We start from the raw sequence: 24,000 nt of genomic DNA, 5'->3' as shown, positions 1-24,000 counted from the left end.
CATGGTTCCGGGTTCAGTCCCACTGTGTGGCACTTTGGACAAGTGTCTTCTACTATAGCCTCGGGCCGACCGAAGCCTTGTGAGTGGATTTGGTAGATGGAAACTGAAAGAAGCCCATCGTATATATGTATATATATATGTATGTATGCGTGTCTGTGTGTTTGTGTTTGTCCCCTCACCATTACTTGACAATCGATGCTGGTGTGTTTTCGTCCCCGTAACTTAGCGGTTCGGCAAAAAGAGACCGATAGAATAAGTACTAGGCTTACAAAGAAAAAGTCCTGGGGTGGATTTGCTCGACTAAAGGCAGTGCTCCAGCATGGCCGCAGTCAAATGACTGAAACAAGTAAAAAAGTAAAAGAGTAAAAATAGTTTTTATATATTTTTTCTAATTTAAAACAATTAATTTTTTAAAAAAATTTTCATGCAAAAGGTGCCAACAATTTTTAACTTTTCATTTGAAAATATCATTAATTTTTTTTGTTTTATCTCAAGTGTGTAACATAGCCAAAAAAATTGAGGACCACAGCTGTAGGTAGGCAATTTAGCCAGGAATTTCTCATGACAGACACAATGGAAATTTGTAAGGTTAAGGATATGTGATATAGAAGGGTAATTCTCTGCTAGGTCTAGCTCTGCGGAATTCATAATTTTGGTCACTGATGAGGGAGTAATAGATAGATGAAGGAGCATAATTGTTGACACTCATTTCCATTATCTTGAAATGATGGATGTGAAAGCAGTAAATCAGCATTTTGCTGGGTCAGAGAGAGGTTAGGAGATAAAACACATTGTAGACTGTTTCTAAATATCATGAAAACCCCAGAGATATAGAATGAGAGAGATAGAATGAGAGAGATGGAATGAGAGAGTAAGAGTGAGAGAGAGAGAGAGATAAAGAGCGAGAGAGGGAGAGAGCGAGAGTGATTGAGTGATTGAAGAGTTTAGTATGAATAAAAGTTAATCTCGAATTGAATCATAAGGTGATAAAAGAGATTCCATCAATATCAGTCATCTTGTTAAACTAGGGTGATTGAAAGCTTTTCATATCTGTTAGTTGTGTGTTTGTGTGGAGAAGATTGAGCTTTGTGAAGGAGAGCTCAAGAGGATTTTGTTCTGTATGTTTTAGGTAAGCCGAAAATATACAGCTACAGGCACAACAGAAACAGGAAGTAAGAGTGAGAAAGAAAAAGTTGTGGTGAAAGAGTACAGTAGGGTTTGTCACCATCCCCTGCCGGAGCCTCGTGGATCTTTATGTGTTTTCGCTCAATAAACACTCACAACGCCCGGTCTGGGAATCGAAACTGCGATCCTATGATCATGAGACCGCTGCCCTAACCACTGGGCTATTGCGCATCCACACATCTGTATGGTAAAACACTTGTAAGCTTATGGAGTTTAGAGACTAATAGCATTTGGTTGTGGGAGGAATGTAAAAAGATTTGCTAAAGAGGATAGTCTTGGTACAGTTACCCACATAACTGTCTTGCTATATTTTTCATCCATGAAGCCAAGAATCTAAAAAAAATTATATCACCCATTATTTATTATTTGTACATTTACCTAACAGCAATACAGTTCTCAAAAAGATAAAAATAAAAAAATCTTTTTTAGCCAATGACATTTTGTATAAATCTGCATTATTCTTCACCCTTCCTACTGAGCATTCTCCTTCATAAAAAAAGTTCTAAGAATACCTACACTTGCTTGAGCCCATTTCCCTTTCAATGGAAGTTAAAGATATAAGGCCTTCAGGCAAACATCATATTTTAGTTGTATAATCTAATTTTTTTAAGAATTTCTCCCCTCTTACAGTTAAATAATACACAACCTGATATTTAATTTGTAATTAGCTTCATACAGTGATACTGTTTCAAAAGTTTCTATAGTGTGTGTGTATGTATACACACACAGACACACACATATATATATGTATGTATACACGCACATACATATATATATGCATATACTTATATGTGTATACACACATACACACATACATGTATATATGTATAGTGGGTGTATGCAAATTATTGGAGAAAGATTTATACAATTGGGTGCTCTTGTAACAAATAACATATTAAACCATGTAAGAAACTATATATAATATACCTCCAGTTACATATGATAATTAATGTTAATACTTTTACCAATGTGTAAGCCTATGTATGTGTGCAATGAGGTGTATATATTTCTCAATGCTTGTTGCACCACACACACACATATATATACCAAACACACACACACACACACACATGTGCATACCAAACATTTATATCAAAATTGTAGATGCTAGCTGTCTTCTTCTGACTTCTAGCAAGGAGGTGTTTTCAGTGTTAATCTTCCTGAATTTGAGTGGATATCACAGCAGATAAATCCCAGCAGTATTTACTGTTCAAAACCTTAAATGTTGTAGAATTAAGATAACCTTGACAGGACTTGGACTATGTGTCATAAATTATTAATGCTATCTCTTTCTTAAATCAATGACTGACATAAAACTGATGCTGGAAACTTGTTCTGCTTTGGGGTATTGTTAAATGTAGTAAAGAATAACATCTTCTGATAAATGTTGTATAATAGCTACATGGAAGATGGATTCTAACAAGAATAATAACAGAGTAGGCAGAGTTGTGTGGTTCACAAGTTAACTTTACAACCATGTAGTCATGTGCTTCAGGGTTGATTCCATTGCATAATATCTTAGACATGTATCTCCTACTTTAGCCAGAGGTTGACCAGTGCCTTCAGAGTAATATCTATCAGCTGGGGACCATGGGGAAGCTAGTTTGTATGAATATATATATAAGTGCATGAATATATACATGCATATATATTTATATACATACATGTATATATATATATATATATATATATATATATATATATATATATATATATATATATATATATACACATACATACACACACGCACACACATATATATACACACACACATATATACATATACACATACACATATAAATATACACACACACACACACACACACACACACACACACACACACACACACACACATATATATATATATATATATATATATACAGTTCCATGTAAAAGTCTTTGGACACTTTAAACTAGTGTAAATTTCTACTAATTGCCAGCTTATAAGTGGATGTTTCACATTGTGTTTTTTACAGATGAAACATTGGCCCTGTTGTAGACATTTCCACACTTAATCATTATATTTTGTAGTAGGGATTCTGAATGAGAGGGGAAGATGCGAGACAACCACCAAAAATGGCTGTGCAAACGTTTTTGGCCACCTCACATAAACCAATCAAGATGTGTTTTAAAACAGAAAAATGTCTATAATGAAAATTTATTACATGATATTCATTTTAAGAAGTTACTGTACATTGTTAATATTGTGTGTAGTTTCCCTTATCTTAAATAATTGCTCCAAGGCATCTGGGAGGAGATGCATACAAATCCTTTACCATCTTCACAAGTACAAGATGCCATTCTCTGTGACTGAGCTCACACAACTCTTCAAGATTGCATGGATTCTTCTAAAGAATTCTTGTCTATAATTCTGTTCACATTCGCTTGATGATATTTAAGTCAGGGCTCTGAGATGGGCTATCTTTCAATACAGCAACACCTTCATCAGCCAGGCTCTGTTGTGTTGTACATGATCTGTGGCATGGAGCTCCATCATGTTGAAAATTCTCATCTTCATCCAAGTCTGGTATCAAATTGTATTTTAGCAACTGGATGATCTTGGCACTATTCAAGTTACCATCAATTTTAACCAACTTTCTTGAACCATCCTTTTTTATGTATCCCCAAAGCATCAGATTCTTATCCCCCAACTTCACTGTTTTGTGACGTATATTGCTTTCTAATAAGTGAGAATTCATCAGAAGGCCTCCAGGAAAACAAAATGACCCATTTTACACGATGAAAACAGTATCCATTACTTCCTATCTTCCATGCAAATATGTCTGGTTATAAGGAAATATCTTATTTAGAAATAAATGAAAGTTGGTAACAGGAAGGGCATCTGGACATAGAAAATCTGCCTCAGATTAATGAATTCTAACTGACCCAGTAGAATATGGACCAGCAATTTCACAGGAGGGGTAAGTTGATTATAACAACCCCAGTGCTCTACTGGTACTTATTTTATCAAATCCAAAAGGACTCAATCCTGGCAGCATTTGAACTCAGAAGGAAGAAATGTCGCTAAGCATTTTGTCTAGTGTTGTACCAATTCTGCCAGTTTGCTACCTTATAAATAGCGATAATATTTGTTTCAAAGATTGGCACAAAGTCAGCAATTTGGGGTGAGGGGATAAGTCAATTACACCAACCCCAACGCTCAACTGGTACTTATTTTATTGACCCCAAAAGGATGAAAAGCGAAGTCATGATTGGCAGATTTGAATTCAGAACATAAAGATGGATGAGATGCTGCTAAGCAATTTGCCCGGTGTGCTAACGATTCTGCCAGCTCACTGCCTTTATAAATAGTAATAATATTAAAAACTGTTTAAATATGATTATTGGTGTGTAGTATGTTTAATAATGATATATTTTTTGAGAAGAAATTCATTTTTACAATAAATTTCTTTGAATTTCTCTTCAAGCAATTTCTTCCCCCACCCCAAATACCTATTTAACATATAATTTTCAAATCGACTGAAATAAAATAGCATCTTCTGTTTTTTGTTGTATGAGGCCTGCAACCTTACATCGGGGAAAGGTGGAGTGGAAGAAGGTACATTTATGACACTCGACCAAAATAGTGGATTAGAAACTTCCTATAAAAACAATCGACATGGTTGGATTAAAGGGGAAAATGGACTCTATGAAGAAATACCAGGTAAGACTTTTGGTTGCTATCTTAAAACATATGAAACTGTGGTCAAACATACATTATGAATTTCATACTGTGTTTGGCCACATTTCATAAATGATATTGTAAAAAATATGCTGATACATATATTGTAGAAAATGTAGGCATGTTAACTTCATAGGACAATACATATAACTCCAGATTTAGAAATAACACTATGAGAAGTTAGATATTGCCAAGGTTAGTACACAGAGTAGAAACAGATAGCATAATAATAAGGGTGATATGAGTCCATAAGGAATATTTAACTCTCAGTGTTAGCTCCCATCCTCCACCTACTCACTAAATTATATGTTCTTCATGCAGAGGGCGCTGAAAAATTTTCTTATGTCATTACTGTCACTAAAATTTATATATTCATTAAATCTCTATAGTATTTCTCATTAAAATCTATATATTTCCTGAGCCATTCTCAGATCTAATAAACACAAGTAAGCCTATACTTCATTGAAAAGGTGTAATAAATCTGAAACATGCCTAAAATTGTCACTGCACTTAATAAAGATCAAGCCCATCTACCCTCACCATTACATGTCCCCATTCAACTTTTAGTCAGTTTCCATTTCAAAGTCATCTCCCTTGTCTTTCTTTACAAGAACTATCAATATGGTCAATGATGTTTCTCTTTAATATGGGTGCAATTTTAACTGATTGAAACATTTTTTGTTCATTTTATTATGCATGATAACCCTCCATTTAACTACAGTTTTAAATATAAAGTAAAATACAGGAAACCAGAGTAATAAAACCCTCCATACAACAATTGCATTATACAAGACTAAACAAACTAATGGTGACTTTAAGACTAAATTTAACATTAAACTCAATTTTTAAGTTAACGTCAGTTCAAACATAACCTTAGCTTCTTTTTGTCGCCTCTTTCTATTTATTGAAACAAATTGCTTTTGCTTTAATTGCATTTGCTTCAATAAGGAAGAGTTTAATGAGACAACTTTGTAGCTATTAAGCAGTTATTTGAAATATGAATTACTATGAAATTCTCTGTAAGGTTTCAATTTAGAATTTTAATCAGGAAGTTAGTATCATGGAACTAGGGGCAAACATAAATGAGTTGGTATCAAAAGTGTTAAAACCTTAAATTCTTGCAGTGGACTTCATGACTTCTTTCTCTCCCTCTTTCTCATAATCCCAACCAGCTCAAGCTTATTCTTTCTGAACTCTACTTCACTATTTCGACCTGTTCTCAACTTAGGTCACCACTTCCAACAATAGTACAACAAAATGTTGGAAGATACATCTTCACAAAGCTGTCTTTAGTTATAAGAATATCTGTCAATTGTTGGATACTTCGTCCAGTCTATCTTGACGATTATCATTGACAACAAATCTGCTTATAGAAATGATGAAACTACAATTGTTATAATCCTCTTTGTATGTCTATTATACATGACCCCCAACGAATCAAATTGGCTGACCAAAATGTGCTGCTATGTTTCTATGTCAGGCCATATTACTTACACCAATCACTTATGCGTAGCAAGTAACTATCTGCTCTGGGTTGCTTGTTAATAATTTATCAAACATTTAGGGTGGTGAGCTGGCAGAATTGTTAGCACACCAGGCAAAATGCTTCATGGCATTTCGTCCATCTTTCAGTTCTGAGTTCAAATTCCACCAAGGTCGACTTTGCCTTTCATTCTTTTGAGGTTGATAAAATAAGCACCAGTGGAGCACTGGGGTCAATGTAATCAATCTAGTACCTCCCTTGAAATTGCTGGCCTTGTGCCAAAAATTGGAACTAATTTGTCAAGCATTTTACCTATCATCTTTTCCTCTGGTCTGAGGATAGCTTAATTTTTCTTCTTATAATCTTGGAGGTTCTCAAAAAGGTTGAGAACAATGCTGTTTCTCTTCTGATTAAGCCATGAAAATTAAAATCAAAAATAAAAAAATATGATTTTTACTGTCATAACTACTGCAGGCCTCAACATTATCCCTCTGTCTTGTCCTAAACTTCACTCTTTCAGTAGAATAAATCACACTTGACAAACCATCTTGTTCTATACCTGCTTTCATAATGACCAATGTTATTAAATTGAAGCAACATACTTCTTGATGTAGTTCCCATTATGACCAAGGTCTTAAATCACTTGCTTTGTATGGATAAATACTGAGTCATGTAAACTTCATGGCCTTCACCAAGAAAAAAAAACATCTTTTGACATCAGTTAATGTTGCTTTCTTACCCTTTATTGCAACATCCTTTTTGATGGTAAAAAGAAATCATAAACTTTCATCTCCGACAATATCTTCAAGTGGTCTGCTACAACTAAAACTAAATACAAGTCTAACACAACCAAATCCATATCTAGGTTTAGAAAATCAAGGTGAATGCATCACACTTTTGCACTTTTCCTTACATATTATCAGTAACACTTTTGATAAGCGGTGGTTGTATAGAAATGATCATTGTGAACTCTTTTACATAGATTACACTGGAGTTAATAATCTGAACAAGCTGCCTTCTCATCATATTTGGTTACCCAACATACTAGGGTGATAAATCCCAAGCCAGCGTCAAATTACTCTTATATCTATTTTGTCAGATGCTCTTAGTAACTTAGTTGTTACGTTTCCAATTTTTCTAGTAAAATCTTTCATAATTTCAGCCTTCAAAAGAATGTAATATGCAGAGAGAAGTTTTTTAAGCTACTGTAAAGACTTCTCCTTAGAACATCTGCCTATCTGCATCTTCATCTTCTCACTGTATGTATTTCATTTTCTGTATTATTAAATCTTTATCATTTTTGTAGGAATGTTTCTTAGCTAAGCAATTCTCATTATGTCTAACTTCAAATTATATCATAAATATCATAGTATTAACAGCAACAAAGTTAGCTGATTCTTGTTACTTTTACAAGAAATATATATATTTATATAGATGCAGACATATATGTGTGGTAAGAAAGTTGCTTCTCAGCCATATGGTTCTAGGTTCAGTCTCACTGCAAGGCAGCTTGGGCAAATGTTTTCTACTTTGACCCCAGACCAATCAAAACTTCGTGAACGGATTTGGTAGATGGAAACTGAAAGAAGCCCATCATATACGTGTATGTATGTATGTATGTATGTATGTATGTATGTATGTATGTATGTATGAATGAATGTATGTATGTATGTATGTATGCATGTATGTCTGTGTGTATGTATGTATGCATGTATGTATGTATGTACATATGTATTTATGTATTTATGTAAATGTATGTGTGTATATGTATTTATGTATGTATGTGTGTGTGTCTTTGTGCTTGTGTTTGCCCGCCACCACCACCACCACCACCACCACCATGTGACAACTAATATTGGTTTGGTTATGTCCCTTATAACTTAGCAGTTCTGCAAAAGAGACTGACAGAATAAATACCAAGCTCAACAAAATATAAAATAAGTACAGGGGTTGATTTGTTTAACTAAAACCCTTCAAGGTAGTATTCCCCCACCCCTCTGCATGACTGCAGTCCAATGACTGAAACAAGCAGAAGACAAAAAGGTAAAAAAATAAAGGCATTCAGTAACACAGCACTTTCATATCAATTGTATATTTTGTTATCTAAATTATTACTCCAAATAATCTGCCCTGGATATTTTCAAATAACACCTTTATGTATTTTATTTGACTGATTCACCTGTTGGCTACATAAGTATGATGTTAGGTGCTCTACATATCACAAAAAGGTACATCAAAGCCAATGGGAGAGTCCATCATATATATATATATACATATGTAGTTGATGAAGTAAGAATTTATAAACTTTGGAGAGAATGTGAAATATTTTTTCTTTTTTTAACTGATTTTCAAAATGCATAAATGCTAAAAATGATAGCATCTAAATATTAAATAGTAAAACTCTTCGTCTACAGGAGATGTGGGTTCTCATCCCATGGGCAGTCTTGACTTTTTCTATCCTAAAGATTTTTCAAATCCAATATTTACATGCTGTTATTTATAGCATTTATGTGTTTTGAAAACCAGTTCCAAAAAAGATATATGTTTGAATGAACATATGCATTGTGTGTGTGAGAGAGAGAGAGAGAGAGAGAGAGAGAGAGAGAGAGAGAGAGAGAGAGATGTGTTGATTACATCGATTCCAGTGTTCAACTGGAACTTAATTTATTGACCCTGTAAAAATGAAAGGCAAAGTCAACCTCAGCAGAAGTTGGACTCAGAACATAATGGCAGACAAAATACCGCTAAGCATTTCACCCGGCATGCTAACAATTCTGCCAGCTTGCTCCCTTAATAATAATGATATTCCTTTCTACTATAGGTACAAGGCCTGAAATTTTGAAGTAGGGGACTAGTAGATTACATCGATCCCAGTATTTCACTGGTACTTAATTTATTGTCCCCGGAAAGATAAAAGGCAAAGTTGACTTTGGTGAAATTTGAACTCAGAGCATGAGATAATAATAATGATAATGATAGCAAGAGCACTCATAGAGCGCAAACCTTCACCAAGGCAACACCAATGTCCTCTCAACGATTAGCCAGAGATGATTTTTAAAATGAGAATATCTGAAATAAACTCGACTGCTCTCACAAATGAGAATGCTAAAAATGAACCCGACCGCTCTCAAAAATTAAGTAAAAAACAGGAAAAATAATCCAGAATCCTTATCCACAACCAGATCGATCCTAAAATCCAATTAGTTCATGACAGTTACGAGGCCAAACATCTCTAAAAGTTTCATCCGAATCCATTCAGCGGTTCTTGAGGTATCTTGTCTATGGACAAACAAACAAAGACGACTGAAAACAATACCTCCATCTTTGCTAAGGCAAAGGTAATGATAATAACGATGATGATGATGATGATGATAATAATAATAATATAATATAGGCAAAAAATATCAAATGTTTTGGTGTGTGAATTTTGGCTCACCCTGTATATATAAGTACAATAAAAATGATGAATGATACACTACTGTTCAGGATGACTAAGCAGTGCCAATAACCTACATCTGTCAGTTTATTTCCCAACCTCATATCAAATATACTTATCATTGTGGTTGAATGAAGTGTGAATTAACTTTTTGATACAAATTAGATTTTACTTCTTGATATGACTGGAGAATTTTGGATTAATCTGCGGCTTAATCTGCCTGCATAGTTTTCAGAATGAAGGTATTCGACTTCCAATAATAATAATAAGCTGGGTGTGGGGTGATGGGTGGTTGAGTTGGATTGCAGGTGGGGACGCAATGGGTGAGGTTATTCAGAAATGGTAAAGGAGATTTTCATTTAATTCCTATGGAGATGGAATATATGTCAAGAGGGTGATTGTAAAGATAGATGTTCTATTAATATACAAGAACAATATTATTGATCTAGTTGGTTTTTTTAAGTTTTTTTTACTTCTTAATTTTTGTTGAGTTGTAAAACTTTCAAATATGCAAGAGTTGTATATATATATTATGTGTGAATGTATGTATAAATGTCTGTTTGCTTACATGCATGCATACATACATACATGCGAACTATTGAAAAATTTGCAACTACTCTATCCAGATTACAAGTTCAGGTTTATACTTGTAATTATTGGGGCACTGGGATATGTAATACACGGCCTAAATATCAATCTTGAGAAATTAAGGCTTCTTAAAACCGAAAAAGAGAAAGCTGAAGACTACAGATCCAAGTCATCACTGGAACTGTAAAAATCAAATACCCAATGAACACTGTGAAAGCGAACGTGATTTACTGGTAAACTATCAGGTGTATACCATATGATTTATTATCTAATATATATATATATATATATATATATATATATATATATATATATATATATATATATTCTATTACTAATTATTAAAATCAATTACCTGATCAATAGATGCTTTTAACAGAAGTCAGTAATTAATGTACGTGTAGATCTAACATTAAAAATATGGTTTCATTTGGAAGAGGTATGATGTGGAGCATGTTCTAAGTATTAGGACAAAATGCCCTCATTAAAGATGTAGTTGGACATTTTCAGACGAAATCAAACAATTTTTTGGTAGATCTGGAGTTCAATTTTGTTACAGGTATGTTTCTGATAGATCCGTTTGTAATGTGGAATTTAGTAGTTCATTTAATATTTACTCAAGTTCACTTAACAATCATGAATAGTTCTCAGATCAGCTGGGAGCGAATATTATAAGGAATATACTGGTATTTTAATCAGGGAAAGATTTAAGTCTTATCTGGTTTTTGTCATGAAGCTATAGATAAGCATAGTTGGTTTTCATTTAGGAAGATCAACTTTGATGAGCCACTAGCTCCACAAAGACCATCTGTAAACAATATCTTTATTAAGAGCATTTTGTCTTAATACTTAGAACAAACACATGTTCTACATTGTGACACTTCCATGACCATATATCTTTATGAAATAGATTGTCCATGTGTTTCAGCATGATTTTCAAAAATATCAAAATTTTAGAAGGGATTTAGTAAAATAATTGATATTTTCACTATTAAACCTTTGCTTTGTACAAAACTTAGCAAAATATTATTACATAAATATGAATGCTAAAACAGACTATGTATTATAAAACTGAAGCAATCTCAGGTTAAAGGTTGCCCCCCAAAAAATGTTGCAAGATGTTTGAATGCTACATGGAAAATGTGAAATGTTTACAAAGAAGTTCCCTTGTAAATTCCAGTTTTTTGTTGATTTTTTTGATCCACCATAGTGAATTGTGGACCCACTATCAGTGTGAGCATGGTTAAATGGCTTGGATGTTCATATTGAAATTGCATTAAATTGCACTGTATGACACTTTGAGCAAATGTTTTGTACTGTATTCTTAGTATCTTCTCAAGAGAATTTGGTGAAATAATATTACATATGCAAATTGATTTACTTTCAAATAGTGAATCTATAATAGTGATTCTATGTACAGTTAAAGATGGTACTCAGTTTTTGGTGAAATCCCAATACAGAAATAAAACTAGACCAGCTGTTCCTTATTTTTCAGTCTATGAAGAAAAGTTAAGCAGAGTTACGTCTGTTTCTTACTTACAGTTTTGACTAAAATCTATAGATTTATTCAATGGCACTTCACAGCATTTATATAATATGTGTCATTGAGCTAATGTTGTCTTTTCCTCACCATGAGGTTATTTTAAATTAGGCTTTTTGATGCTCATTACATTAAATATATTAACACTAATTTAACAACTTTTAAGATTGCTACGTAGGGTGGAATAATATTTGTTCAGTCACTCAGTGCCTTTTAGCTTCAAAAGAACTTAGATGTTGAATCCTGATACACATAAAGTAATGCAAGATACTTTATTCAATATGAATTAATGTATATAATAACCTCAAGTAGGAAGTTGTAGGATACCTTTAGAAATGTTTTATCATATATAAACTTCAACAGCAACACAAATACAACTACACTTATGCTTGATATGCTGTTGATAGTTTGTAGACATAGCATAGCATTTTTCTTGCAAAAATTTATTTGATTTTAACACCGACTATTTACATACATTCTTAAAGTCAATATGGATATGTAAATCAAATACTTTAGTATATCTAAGTGGCATACGACAACGCTTCCTGAAGAAACAAACTATGCAAAATATTCTAAGAATTCATTAGCAAAAGTTATTCTATATTGGAAATATTTTTTTAATAATCCCATGGAAACTATTATTGATAAAGGAAGGCTGACTGACAAAGAATTTTATTTTAATTTTCTATAATCAAAAACACTGGTCTGCATTTATTTTGATTAAATTAATTTTAGCACCTGTTGCAATGTTTGTAGCATTGTTGAATGTTTTCATTTCTGTTATGGTTGTATTTTTGTGATTGTTATTCGGTCATTTGTTTTATTTATATATATTTTTTTCTATTAAATGTGTTTAAAATCATTATAGTTGTTGATGATGTCCGATATTTCGTTTTTGCTTGTATTTATTATTTCCATCAATAATTGCAAAAATATTGCTTTTGCTGTCTTTTTTATCATTTTATTTTTTTATTATTATTTTATTTTTTTACTTTATATTTCCGCTATGTTATGGCTTTTACTCGATTGGAATATTAATAGTCAGGTCAGTATATTGTTGTTTATAGCTTTTAGCATGGAATAAATTTTGTACTTTAATGATATTTTATTATTTTTATTATTTATCATTACTTATTGATTTTAGAGCAATGTCAAGACTAGTATACTTTAGCAAATATTCAGACTGAAATATGAGAAATATAGTTCAATCCTGGCTTACATTAACTAACTAACTTTATTGATTTGTCTGTTATAAAATGTGTGAGGTTAAAGAATATCATTGCTGAACAAATGACTCACACTTTAAGTAATGGAAGCAGACATGACTGTATACTTAGCAAATTTACTTTGCAGCCATGTACTTGTGGGTGAGGGTGGGGATTATACCCACATGTTCCCTACAACAGTAGTCTCATACTGACTGCTATTCTGTCTGCTCGTCTTTCTGCCTACCTGTCTACCTATCTGTCTGTCTTCTCTGTCTTGAGTTTCATGCTGACCAATACTTAGCAAGGGGAAATAGCTAAGTCAGAAATTCAGCAGAAGATCCTTCATATCTATCTATCTATCTATCTATCTATGCCTGTCTGTCTGTCTGGCTATGCATGATGGGAAAGGAAATTTAAAAATTAAAAATGTATAAATGTCTGTGAGTATGTGCCTATGTTTATTACTATTGTATTTCACTGTCAGATATAATGATTTCAAGAACTTAAAGAAAAAGCTAAAAAAAAAAAAAAAAAGAAGCTTTAATAAGTAAATCCATTGAGATATTTATTCTGTAGACACTCACTTGTCACTGTCACCAACAGAGATACAGTGGTAGCTCAATTATAGGCTCACTGGAAACTTGTAAGCAAGTATTGTTCCCAAATTTTGATATAAAAGAAAAATTTGTAAAGGAGACATCAAATTCCTTTTAGCAATAAACAATCAAATTATTCCCCTACCCACTTAAAATCATTCAAAAGTAGGCAATCAAGATGTCCCCCACCTCTACAAAAGCAGCCATCTATAGGCAAATAACAAGCATGTGATTCAACTTTATCTTTCCTCCATATCTTCTAACTTAATGGCATCTGTCTCAATAAAATTGCTGACTGCATACCTTCCCCTAACTATACCTACTTAACATATCCTCCTCTCCTCCTCTTCCTGCACATGTCACCACTATTCAGTTCAACCCTATCACATACCTTAACCTGTTTGTGACTGCCTATGTTATTTCAATTTATTTCCAAAATATTCTTCAATTTGGAGAGATGTAGGGAAATAACTATATTTGCCATTATTCACGTGGTGTTTGGAACATGAGCTACCAAGAAATTCTCACATAAAATTATGATGGAAAGCTTAAATTTAGATACGGACAGTTTAAAACTGAATTTTGTGACGTAGAACTAGAAGGAATTTCTTGTGGGTTGCCATTAAAATGGCTTATAGATTTCATGCACAATCCTTCTCCACAAACTCTACCTTTTTCATTCATGTTTCATTTTGAACAAGCCAAGTAAGAAATTGTCATTGTTCTACCTTTGGCACTTTATTTATCCATTGCAAAATTTCTTATCTTTCATCAACTGAATCCACCAAGCTGCTTATAAATAATACTGTACACAACTATAAAGTCAGGCAGTATTACTGCAATGAAAGAGTGTCTTGTTGGCTTGCATGAACTTTGAGTTAAATTTCTTCAGTGGGACCAGCTAATGCATGCCGGATTTTATGTTCTTTTCAGAAATGTGGAGATAGCTTTCATTCCAGTTTCTTCTTCCTACTATCATTAGGTCATTGAATAAACTCTGCATTTGCCAAGAAATTTTGATGAAAGAGTATAAAGATATTATCTCAATCCTTAAACAACAATAACATTTGTCCCTTCCAGGACAGCCACATTATGATGGCAAATAGCCTTTACTTTAAAGAACTGTTACTGAATATCTCTCTTTGAGAGATTCTATTTACTTATCAAATTAATTTCAAGTTAATTGGAAGCTTCTTATATAGAGTCTATTATAAATATCTAAATCTATCTATCTATCTATCTATCTATCTATCTATCTATCTATCTATCTATATATATATATATATATATACACACACACACACACATAGATAGATATACATATACATATAGATATATATATATATGTATACATACATAAATACATACATGTGTGTGCACGTGCATATGCTTGTGCACACACACATACATATGTATATATATTCATATAGATATATACTGAGGCATAAATATGCCACTATGTGAAATGAAGACAGACCATGACTTGAGCCATGTGGTACCTCAACAGGGAATGGAATCATGCTGAGGACCAAAGAATCACAAATGTGTTGTATAACTAGGGATCTACACTTTTCCTGTGCCTGAAGCTATGGATATGGCAGTCATTCATTGTTACATAAGTGTGATATCCTCAACTGCTACCATGAAAGGTCCACTATCAGTGGCTCAAAAATTGTCCGCCTGTTCCCTCCTCTGTCATTGTCTTTTGCTTTCTGTAAATTTGGACTATGTATACACATATATGCACACACACACACAAACACACAAACACACACACACACACACACACACACACACACACACACCCACACACATGCACACATTCTATTCTAGAGAGGCCTTTAGACAACAGGTTTTGGGATCTGATAACACACCATAAAGCCAAGCCCTTTATGGACATGAAACCTGAGGTAATTTCATAAACCAGCTTTATCTAATTTTAATATATATATATATATATATATATACTCTCTTTACACTTTTACTTTTTTACTTGTTTCAGTCATTTGACTGTGGCCATGCTGGAGCACCACCTTTAGTCGAGCAAATCGACCCCAGGACTTATTCTTTGGAAGCCTTGTACTTATTCTACCGGTCTCTTATGCCAAACCGCTAAGTTACGGGGACGTAAACACACCAGCATCAGTTGTCAAGCGATGTTGTGGGGAGGGGGGACAAACAGACACACAAACATACACACACACACACAAACATACATACATATATATATCATGCACATGCACATGCACATGCACATGCACACACACACACACACACACATGCCTCACACATTCATTATCTTTAAAACATTACTCTTTAAGATATATATATATTCTAAAAAACCATGAAAATTCCCCACAAAATTTTAGAACAGTTGAAATACATATCATTTCAATGCTTCTACAGTGATGACTTTTCTACATGAGAACAACTTTATGAACTTTGCAGTTTCTCAAAGAAGACTCAACCAAATTTAAGACGAAGCCAGTGTTTCACACTGTAAACAAAAGATATCTCATTTCTAAGGAGCTAACATTTCTTTTAACTCCTTAGAATGACTCATGTTTGTTTTGCATTTCCTTTTCTCCATAGTTTTAAACACACACATGCACACACTAACACACACACACACACACACACACACTCTCTCTCTCTCTCTCTCTCCCCCTACACTCACACATTGATATATATTGTATTATGTTTTGATCATTTCGAAATATATCTGTCAATAACTGATGCTAAACAGATTTTTTGCCTCACAAAAGGCACGATAATATTGGGTTTGTCATATCTGAAAATAAGGTGCAATTTAAAGAAGAAATTCTATATATTTCTATTCACCTCATTCTCATAACAAGGTGTTTGATAGTAGCAATAAACTCTTTCTTGTTAACAATGCATTGTTTTGTCTCCTTCACTCTAAGTATTGGATTTACCAAAACTGCAACATTGATCGAGATATTTAGCATTTGCTGCCATTTCATAATCTCTCAATTCTAAGTACTGCATATAATATGGTTTTGTTTTATATCACAATCAATGTGCATTGATTTACAAGGTGTCAGATCATTTAGTTACATTCTATTAAGCAGGAAATTCCAGTTTCTCACTGGCTAATATTGATTTACTATAAGAACGATGAACTCCCTAAATCATGATAGTAGAAATGCTTTTGTAGTAAATAGTTTCCTTTAAGTTTCTTTCATATTCTTCTTGCTTTCTTTTTTGTGCGTGTGTGTGGTTTCCATCTTACAAGATGTCATTGTAATTATTGTTGTTATTGCTATCGAAGCTAATATTGAGCTCTACATATAATTCTAGTTTCTATCTTTGCTGTTCTGTTGTGTTTATGGCCGTCACTCTTGCTGCTGCTGCTGCTGCTGCTGCCGTATTGTTCTTGTTGTTTAATTGTAGCTGTTGTTTGTTGTTGTTGTTGTTGTTTGTTGCTGTTGAGGCCAACTCTAGTCAAGCAGACCCATGATCACAGACATTCCAGGTGTGACCACCCTGTCATTTTATACCCATGTAGGACAACATTATTGGATCATTTCTAGAAAAGACAAAAAAAAAAAAAACAGATGTGATTTTCATCATTGTCATACAAAATTACATTAGAATTGAAAATCAGAAAGACAACTGGTGAAAATTTGATAAACTTTTAATGACTGGAAAGAATTTAGAATGATCCACATTATCTAATATTTCCTATTATTACACAAGAGAGTAGAATGTAACTTTGGATACTATTTCTAGCAAATTAAGTGACCATTAAGTTATTTTGCAGGTGATTCTTTTACTATAACCATCCCACCTTATTTTCAAACAATCCTTCCAAGACTATTATCCAATATAGTAAATATATTTAAATATAGTAGGGTATGTTTAATACTCACTCCTTTAAAAACAAAAATGAAATCTATGAAAATGTTCATGTATTTACATTCTGAGTTCAAATTCTGCTGAGGTTGACTTTGCCTTTCATCCTTTTAGAGGTCGATAAATTAAGTACCAGTTGCATACTGGTGTCGATCTAATCGACTGACTCCTCTCCCCCAACATTTCGGGCCTTGTGCCTAGAGTAGAAAAGAATGCTTATGTATTAATCCACTATATAACTGTGTAGTTTGCTACCTTCCACATTAAGTACACTTAATATAGTAGTCCATCACTTATATTGTAAGTTCTTCTTTTAGATTAAATAAGGTTAAGGAATTTATCACACAGGACAGTGATCAAATAAGCCCTCACAATCAGTGACATAGCTCTTAGGGGAGCAAGGGGAGTGACCACTCACCACAAGCACATTTTTCAAGACTGGCACCTTTGCAGCAATTAGTTTCACTCTTTAGTTACTTATATCAGTAGGTGTAAGTTTCTTACATAATGAGATAATTACTGAAACATGAAATATTTCCTGTAACATAAGAGAAATGAGTTAAAAACTGTTTGGTATGTATCACAGTGATTTCTTTTTATGTGCTTGGTTCCTTTAACTTTAGAACCTGGCTATGCCTCTGCTCCCAATCACTCTAAATGAGCATCTATTCTGGTTAAAGCATATCCTTAATATAGTAGATACCACACCCATGACTGGCCAAGATATTGGTTTAGAGAATCATGTGGCTATCAGAGTAAGCTCCTCATACAGACTCACCTATCAATCTACATTGTAATAAATTATGAAGCTGTCATTTTTGACGGCACTGGGTCAGCTAGTGTTTAATAATACTTATCTTCTCTTCATAGATATACAGTCTTGATTATTAGGTTTTCCATATCAAATGTGTTAATACTTAGTTCGATATTTATACATAAACATATGTAGATGTGTATTCTCTGTGTACAAAATGAAGGGGTAATGTTTACCATCTACTGACTCATGAAAGCTGTTGTATTTGTCCTCAGTTTACAAATAGTGCATGGATAAGCACAAACAGGTTTTGTTCTAATCTGTACACAATGAAGAAATAAGGAAGAAATACGGCAATGGTTCAATGATAAAGGACTACAAGTATGTAAGATTTAATATTGGTAACACCTGCAATTTAATTGAAAGACTATCTCATCAAACTGCTTCCATTATGCATGAACGACACACAAGAAAACTGTTAAGGATGAGAAGAATTCTGTTGCAAATATGTGAAACTTGGTCAATGATGAAGAAAAATGTGCTACACTTATCAGAAAATAAATGAAAATAGTATAAGAGAGGAATTTAAAATCTGTGAGAAGATAATGCCATTAATGTTTTACTGTGATATTGAGAGGAAAAACCAGAAACATAAAATTATTGGTTATTGATATAAAAACAGTCTGAGAAGAATAACAGACGGTAAAGTTGATGTAGAACCAAAAGATGAGAATGACAAGGAGACTGAACAATATAAGATTAATATAATACTATTCTGATAAAACACTCTTATATATATATGCATGTATGTGTTGATATATATGTGTATGTGTGTGTGTGTGTGTGTGTGTAACCATTCCAAAATGCTTGCATTCAACAGTCAGATTTGGTGTCTCTACACCTGTTTATCTACAGAAAGTTTGTCCATGACGAAATACTGTGAATAACTTTCTTATGAGTTCAAATATGCTTCAAGTATATTTGGACTGGTAACAAGCTTGTATTTACATACACCACCGATTAGTACCATCGCCCCATATAAATACACACACACACACACACACGCACACACACACACACACACACACACACACACATATGCAGGGTGCAGCAATTTTTTTGAGTTCATTTGTATGCATTTGGGAAAAAAATGCATTGATCATCAAAGAAAAGCTGTATTTGAAAACAAAATTGATACTAGTGATCTTGAAAACCCTTTTATCACACCTATTTAATGAATTCAATGTTAGCATCAATGACTGCTTCTATATGGGATTGGAAGCATTGACATGTCCAAATCAGACGATCTTTATGAATTTTGGAGATAGTGCTAGTTATAGCAGGCTTGAGAGATTGCATGGTGTTATAGGAATGTTGATTGACTTCTCTCTCAACTATGCCCCATACATTACAGTCCAGTGGATTGAGGTTTGGCTGACCCCCCCCCCCCTCATAGGCCTGTAGTTCAGTGAGCTCCATGGTAATCTCAATAGCACAAGAGGCATGAAAAAAGCACCCAGTCCACACTGTAAAGTGGTTTGCATTAAGGTCATCCAGCCATAAAAATGATGCCTAAAAAATTAGTGCATGATACAATCCTTGGACACCTTGATTCCTGTCAAACCATTCACCCCATGCCAACATGGAACACGGATGTTAAATGATGAAGATGATGTATACATATGCATGTATACATGTGTATGTATGTATGTATGTATGTATGTATGCATGTATGTATGTTTGTATGTATGTATATATGTATATATATATATATATATATATATATATATATATATATATATATATATATATATATATATATATATATATATATATATATATATATATATATATATATAGTGTGTGTGTGTCTAATGACAATGAAAGTTGAAATATTTGCTTCATCTTATATCACAATACACATAGTTCCTGTGATCCAAGCTCTCCATTATATAGACAAGGTAGCACAATAGTTTATTTCATTACTTTGTTCTCATTGAAAAATTATTTTACTGGTTTGAGACTATGAATTTAACCTTTTCAAGCTCATAGTTCCTTCTAATAAAATACTCTGCCAATGAATTTCAATTAATTTTGAAATAACCAAGAATGGAGAGGGATTTGGTGAAACTAACTTTGACATTATAAAGCTAGTTGTTTTGAATATGATTTAACAAAAAGGTGCATAAAATTATGAGGGAAAGATATTGTTTAAATATGAACACCTTGAATGAAGTAGTTTTATATTGTAGAGCTAGAGGTTGTCTCAGGAAGCTTTGTATTAAAAGGGTTAAATTATTCTCTTACAATTTTATTCTGTGATGTTACCTTATTCCTTCCCTAGCTTTTGCTCTTCAGTCTAATTATTGCCATAATCATATTATATATTAATGAAGTAAATCTATCCTCTTTGCATTTTCCCCTCCACACAGATCTTAGTTCTTGTCAATGGTATAATTGTTCATTAAATTCAAAGATACAGAGTTTTCCAGAATGATAGATTCTTATCATTTATTGAATGAATTTTAAACTTCCATCTCATAATTCTGTGTAATGCTATGCTATCGTGTTCCTTCCCAGACCTTTTGCCTTTCAGTCCAATTATTATCATAATTATATTATATGTCAATAAAATAAATCTCTCCTCTTTGCATTTTCCGATTCACACAAATGTTACTTGTTCCTAATGGTGTAATTGTTCTATGAATTCAAAGATATAGAATTTTCAAGAATGGTAGAGTCTTATCATTTATTAAATGAATTTTAAGGAATATCAAATTTATTTATCTCTCTGGACATACTTAAAAGATGCAACTTCTTATTGAATTTACATTCATTGCTTATTAATACATTAATTATAAACTGTATTTGCTAAGCTGGAATCCAAAGCTGCCATTTGCTAGGGAAGTTTTAACCTTAACAACATGCAATGTACATAGTGAAATTTCCAATTAAGCACAAACAATTACCGTGGAGGAAATTATTGAAGTCTTGTGTCTTTAGGCCAACAGGAGACACTTCCAGAAGTAACGATAGTTCTGAATTCACTCACTTTGCTTCTTATAGTTAATGCAAATGAAACAAGAATTAATTAATTATTCCATGACTTTTACAATTAACGACTGCAGAAATAATAATAGCTAATGACAAAGCATCATTTGACCTGCTAGCAATAGCAGCTGAATTAATCTCGAGCTATTTTCTTTAAATTTTTTTCAGGAAAATAGGAACACATTATCATAAACTCCACACTGAAGTGATAATACCTGTTCATCATCATCAACAGTAACTATTGCTGCTGCTGCTGCTGCTGCTACTACTACTACTACTACTACTACTACTACTACTACTACTACTACTACTACTACTACTACTACCACCACCACCACCACTACTACTACTACTACTATAAATGCTAACAACTTTAAGAAAAACAACATTAGCAGTAATAACATCAACGACAACAACAGCAGCAGCAATAACATCATCATCATCGTCATCAACAACAAAAAAACAACAATTTTAAAAACATCAATAACAACAACAACAGTGACAATGATAACGGTAGCAGCCGCTACAATAACAACAATGATGACGACAATAAATTTTATCATGGGAACACAGCCACATATTTGGTGAAGATGGAGTTGAAAGGTCAATTAAATGAACACCAATATTTCACTATTACTGTATCTTCTCCCCTCCTTGGAAGGATGAAAGAAAAAAATTGACATCTGCGGGAAATGAATCCAGAAATTTAAGGATCCTAGTTATCTTTCAGCTTTTACTTGATCCAGTCATTGGATGTGGCCATGCTGGTGTATTACTTTGAAGGGTTTCAGTTAAAAAATATTTATAATAAGGATTTATTTTAAGTCAGAAACTTATTCTCTTAGGTACAGACTTATGGTGATGTAAACAAGTAAAAGATAAAAGATATGAAGCTTGCTTCCCAACGACATGGTTCCGGGTTCAGTCTCTCTGCGTGGCACCTTGGGCTAATGTCTTCTACTATAGCTTTGGGCTGATCAAAGCCTTGTGAGTGGATTTGGTAGATGGAAACTGAAAAGTAGTCCATTATATATGTATGTGTGTGTGTGTATGTATATATTTATGTGTGTGTCTTTGTGTCTATTGACAACTGATATTAGTGTGTTTACATCCTTGTAACTTAGTGGTTTGGCAAAAGAGGCCAATAGAATAAGTACCAGGCTTACAAAGAATAAGTCCTGGGGACGATCTCTTCGACTAAAAACAGTAGTGCTCCAGCATGGCTGCAGCCAAATGACTGGAACAAATGAAAGACTAAAAGAATAAAAGAATTAAAGAATAAAAGAATATATATATATATTTATGTATTTTTATTAAGGTGAATCTCAGAAAAAAAAATTATAAATTATTATTATTCTGAGTGTATAGTAGGAAAGTTTGTAGAATTTATGTAAGGACTATATTGCATGTCAATCAATAGCAGCACCATATAAATTGCACTAGGCCTGTACTGATATCAAATGTCATGATGTAGCAAGTAAAAAGAAAGCTTCTATGTCTACAGACCTCTGTAATGGATTAATAGAAACCTGATATAGTTTCCTAATTATATATAATTAGACAATGTGGAAACAAGTGATTACATATCGTCAGTGCATAAAAGGAACATAAAGTTGTTTAGAACTGGATGCTTTGTCCAAAGAACAAAGGGAATTTTCTCGTATATTTATACAGTGAGCAGTTAGCAGGCAGAACAATCCTTTTGTGAGAAGTGTGATGTTGCATAGCAAAATAATTAATATAAGCATCAATAAAGGATGTGAAGAGACATGAGAAGAAATGTATGCAAGAGACATGGAGTGTAGACTGCGTGTAAGTAAGTAAATGACGAAAATGGTGATGTATTTAAGTCAGAAGTTAATGCATGCAGAGGATATTACAAGCATTGGCTAATATGCTGAGTGAACCTTATAGAAACTGTAAATAGCTAATTGCCAAGATGAAACAGGAACAGCTAAAGCTGCACTGCATCTTTAAGAAATCTGCTTCATAACAATGTTGTGCTGGTTGATTCTACTGAGTGCTTACTGTCATAGCCATGGGCACAGGTTGATGACAAATGCATGCACACACACACACACACACACGTATGTATAATGTATATTTAGGTCTTGGATGTGACCAGTTTTACTTCTAAAGCATTCTGAGGTAAACTGAGTCATATATGTCCTGTCTAAAAGTATAATACATTGCAGCCACTGATGTGGCAGTGCAGTAAGAAATTTACTTCCCAACCGCATGGTCTTGAGTTCAGTCCCACTGCATAACATCTTGGGTAAGTGTTTTCTACCAGGCTGACAAAAGCTTTGTGGATTTGGTTGAAAGGAAATTAGCCTATCAGATATATATATATATATATATTATTTGAAACGTGTAAATCTATGTAAATTTGTATATATAAAATGAATTAAAAGGTAATGCTATGCCACTGCGTAATAATCCTTATTATTATTATTGTTGATATGTATACACACACACCCACACACACACACACACACACACACACACACATATATATATATATATATATTTGTAAAACAGAAATCCAGAGAAGAAGCACATTCTAAGAAGTAGAGCATTCTAAGTAGAGCATTCTAAGT

At 33.2% G+C, this 24,000-nt stretch overlaps 1 protein-coding gene across 10 annotated transcripts in view; it reads left to right on the top strand.

The window, feature by feature from the left end:
- The window catches only part of LOC106879397 (protocadherin alpha-3), a 236,745-nt gene that overhangs the window by 104,446 nt on the left and 108,299 nt on the right, over positions 1–24,000 (top strand). For 3 of the 10 annotated variants that reach the window (XR_016244318.1, XR_008265551.2, XR_016244319.1), the window contains exons 3-4: positions 4,706–4,850; positions 7,514–7,610. The exons of 4 other annotated variants lie outside the window; for them this stretch is intronic. The gene's annotated coding sequence lies outside the window, so the exon portion shown is untranslated. The remainder of the gene's footprint in view (positions 1–4,705; positions 4,851–7,513; positions 7,611–24,000) is intronic. 3 more of the 10 variants (XR_016244321.1, XR_016244322.1, XR_016244320.1) reach the window with 1 other exon arrangement.

Source organism: Octopus bimaculoides, chromosome 14, assembly GCF_046866305.1.
Source record: "Octopus bimaculoides isolate indiv1 chromosome 14, ASM4686630v1, whole genome shotgun sequence".
Classification (NCBI taxonomy): Eukaryota; Metazoa; Mollusca; class Cephalopoda; order Octopoda; family Octopodidae; genus Octopus; species Octopus bimaculoides.
This window is presented reverse-complemented; position numbering and strand designations above follow the sequence as displayed.